General features: G+C 66.3%; 1 pseudogene; it reads right to left on the bottom strand.

The window, feature by feature from the left end:
- Window positions 1-3,487: 3,487 nt before the first annotated feature.
- LOC112484828 lies at window positions 3,488-3,605 on the bottom strand (annotated as a pseudogene).
- Between the last annotated feature and the right edge of the window lie 454 nt (window positions 3,606-4,059).

Below are 4,059 nucleotides of genomic sequence, written 5' to 3'. Positions count from 1 at the left end.
ACCGGGGGTCCCCCAGGGGCCTCTGTCCCACAAACCCCTGCCCCATGGAGGTGGGCGGTTCCACATAAGCCCCGCCTCCCCAGGCCCCATCCCCAGACCCCGCCCCCCAGGCCCCCGCCTGGAGGCTGCTGGAAGCCCTGGCTCCAGCAGGAGGCCCAGGTGCGCTACCTGCCGCACACTCCCGCCTCTGCGTCTGGGCCTCTGCTCCGGTGCCGTATCTCCTGAGCCGCTTCCCCGATCCCCAGCCCAGGTCAGGCCCCTCTCTGGGTCCCCTAATGCCCAGAGGCCAGCTCTAACATCAGGCCTGAGGACCAGGGCCCAAGAGACGTTCGGGGGCTCGGGGACATATTTTAATGTCTTAAAATCAGGAGAAAAAACTGAGTTTTTAAGAACGAGAAGTTGCTTTTATTTATTTATAATATTAACATATCTGTCCTTAGACCAACGGAGCCGTTTTCACTATTTTTTTTATGGAGGAAGGGGCTCGAGAAGTCGAAGTACCGAGAGTCACACGTGTCACACCACAGCACGGTCCCCGGGCTGCCCGATGCTGTGCTGACCACACCGGCACCTTCACCTGGGGCTGGCCGGGCTGCCTGGACCTGGGCGCCTGGGCCCTGGCTCCACACGGCGCCGGGAGGACATGTGCGGGTCCGGCTGCCCTCTGAGGCCCTTGAGGACGCTGAGCGTCAGCCTGACTCGCTTTCCGGGTAACTCGGCCCTGAGGTCCATGGTGGGGCCCGGGGCTCTGCTCTGTCGGCCTTGGGGAACAGCAAACAGACGCCCGTCTGGGGGGATGGGGAGGGCCTGCCAACTGCTGGTACCAAGAGGGCTTTGAAGCAACCCAGAGGCCCCGTAAACCAGGTGGGAAGGGTGATGAAACCCCAATAAACCCAGAAAGGAAAAGGGCCCTCCCCACAAGCAGCCAGGAGTGGCCGGGCGCCCACCTGCTGAGCGTGCTGGGGGTAAGGCTGCCGGCCAGCCGTCCTCGGGGTGAGAGAGTGCGCCCACACCGCCTCGCCCGCAGGGGCTGCGTCAGGCACAGGCTGCAGGGTGTGGGGCCGAGCGTGCTGTCCGTCTCCCCACAACTCCGTGATGTGGGGCCCTTAGTAGCTGGGGGAACCGAGGAGCCACAGCTACACATCGCCCACGCCCACAGAGCCTGCCGATGCCCCCTGCACAGAGCACAGGAGCTTTGGGTGGGCTCTGACTCGGGCCTGGGCCCGGCCTCCGCCTGGGGCTTCGCTGTCCCAGCCCCAGCCAGTGCTGGTGGCAGCAAGAGGACAGGCCCTGGCACCGCCAGGTGTGGGCCGGGGCGGCGCGGGCCCCGTGGCCGTTTCTCAGAGTTTTCCTATGAGAAGGACCCTCCCTCCGGCCACACCCTTGTGGGTCCCTTCGGAAGCCGACCTCGGAGCTGGGGAATGTCAACACTGCAGGCACGCCACCTGGCACCTGGTGTCCTCAGGAGTCCCCTCTGAGCGGAGATGCTGCTGGGAGAAGCCGCTCCCACAGCGCCGTGACCTCCAGACTGGATTTGAACTCTCGAAGGCACAGGCCGTGATAAGCACAGAGATTAGGGCTTCGAATAAACAGCCCCCCCAGCAGATTCTCATCCTGACCCTGGGGGGTTCGGGCAGCCCGAGGGGGTGGCTGCAAGGACCGCAGAGCCCAGGTGGACCCCCACTCCCACCTCTGGGCCCGGACCCAGCTCTGACTTCCCAGCCCAATGGTCTGCACGTCCTTGCACCCCAACGAAGGTGCCTGCCCTGTCCAGGCACCCCTTGACCTGGCCGGCAGCCCCTGCCCCCTGGAGGGCATCTGTGGCTCCAGACTAAGATGCTCTTCCTCCGAGTGGCTGAGGGGCCGCCGGCCGGACTGGCTTGGATCACGCACCGGCCCTGTCTAGCGGGGTTCCCTCCCGCAAAGTGGGCCGATGCTCTCCAGCTTCTAGGGCTGGCCACACAGGTGCCCGGAGGTGGCACGCCGCCACACAACAGGGACTCGGCCGGCCGTGGGCCCACCAGGCGACCAGCTGCCCACCTCCGCACTGGCCGGCTGGGCTCCCGTGGCACCCCCAGGCCTGCACGCCGCTCTCCCTCCCAGCCCTGCCCCGGCTGGCCTCGGTCCCTTTGAAAGTGCAGGAGGGATGACGTGACACCCAGCAGAGTGAGACGTCACGTTCCAGGTCTCGGTGCTTGACCTCTGCTACTGCAACCCAGGGTGGCCTCGACCTGGGGCTGAGGCCACAGGGAGCCAGAGGTGGACGAGGCCGGAGTGTGGGATCTGCAGACAGGAGGCTGAAGCTTGGGCTGGGGCCAGGTCGGGCCATGCCTGTGTCAGGGCTTGCCCACGGACGGGAGGAGGGACCGGTCTGTGACTTGGGTAGGACTGATCCTGGGCTGGGGCCGGCTCGGTCCGGGCAGGCTGTCTGTCCCCGGTGGTCCCGTGCCAAGCCGCCGTAGCTGAACTCTGCTTCCTCTTGGCCAGCACCCAGCAGCTGATCCCCGGGGAGAGCCTCGGTTCCCTGCAGCCACATTCCCACGCCTGCCTGGGGGCTTGCCAGAGAGCAGCGGGGTGGAGAGGGGCTGCGTCCCGGGGGACCTGCATCTCACCCTGCCCGGCCTCTGACAGTGGCCCGTGCCTTTGGCAGAAGCAGCTCCTGGCCTGGGTCCTGTGCCCTGGCGCCCAGCGAGGCGGCAGGGGTGGCGGAGCATTTCGGAGGTCTGCACACCAAGGCGGGACAGCGCCTCTCGGGCGGGCGGAGGCGGCGCAGGCCCATGGCTGCGGGCCTCCGTTTCCCCATGTGGCCACCGAAAGAGGGAGCATCTGTTCACGGCGTCCCTCTAGCCCGTCCCATATCCCGCATCCCACTGCCCCCAACCCTCATATCTCACAGTGGCACATCTGACAGCCCAGGGACTCATGAGGGCCACGTTGGCCTAGGTCCCCACCGGCCCGGCACGGTGGCATCCCGCAAGGAGCCTGTTTGCCTTGAAATGCCACAGGCCCCCGCGGGACCCGGTGGCTTCGGGGAGACCAGGGCCGGTCTGACCTCTAAGGACATGGACTTGCTGGGGGTCAGGGCCTGTTGCAGAGGGGTGCGGCCACCTCTGAAGGGACTGGCTGGCGGCCGGGGTGGGGTCTCCTCGGGCGGCACCCTGGGCTCACTCAGCCTCACTAGTTCCGAGAGTTGAGGTCGCAGCCTGCGACTCCCCCAGCCCTTGGGAACCCCGGACTGTCTGTCTCAAAGGCACCGCCGTGATGCGCTGAGGACAAAGCCCCCAGTCGTGCGGTTTTCCTGTTGGGGCTCCCAGCTGTCCTGAGGGAGGCCCCCCCATCTCCCGCCCTCCTGAGGGGAAACCGAGGTCAGCAGCGCTGACCACCGCCCGGCTCTGACGCGGAGCTGAGCACCGCGCCTGCGTCGCCCATGTAGGTGACCCCCCCCAGCCTTTCTTTTTTTCTTTTTTTTTTAATTTACTTTTTTTTACGCCTGCAGCACCTGGTCTTCCCGGGTGGTCTCCCATCCAAGTACTAACCAGGCCCGACCCTGCTTAGCTTCCGAGATCAGACGGATTGGGCTTGTTCAGCGTGGCGTGGTGGTAGACCCCATTAGCCTTTCTGATCCCTAGTTTTGAAGGGGGAAACTGAGGCCCAGAGAGGGGCAGGGCCTCATCCAGGTCTAGGACAGCAACCTGCCTCCTCCGCGACCCTGCCCATGCCCCTTGCCCCCTGGGGGCGGCTCCAGGCCGGGCCGGGCGGGCTGGGACACGTGCCCAGCGTGGGCCGGGCCTCTTGCCGATGCTCAGCCGGTATTGCAGCCTGGCCCCCTCCCCGGCCCCCCTCTGGGCCGTGTCTCGACCTGCAGGAGCCCTGGCCCCAGGCCCAGAGAGAAGCCTCATCACCTGCCTTCCTGGGACAGGAGGACAAGTCCCAGCCTGGCCTGCTCCCTGGTGCCAGCTCCGAGCGTGAGAAAATGCCGAGCTGAGGAGGAAGGTGTGGCAGGTGGCCGGGCGCGAGCGCCAGCAGCCAGCAAGTGCCACGCTGCTCACCCAGAGGAGC

Source organism: Pteropus alecto, unplaced genomic scaffold, assembly GCF_000325575.1.
Source record: "Pteropus alecto unplaced genomic scaffold, ASM32557v1 scaffold67, whole genome shotgun sequence".
NCBI classification, from domain to species: Eukaryota; Metazoa; Chordata; class Mammalia; order Chiroptera; family Pteropodidae; genus Pteropus; species Pteropus alecto.
Note: the sequence above shows the minus strand (reverse complement) of the source record. Positions and strands in the feature narration are given on the sequence as shown.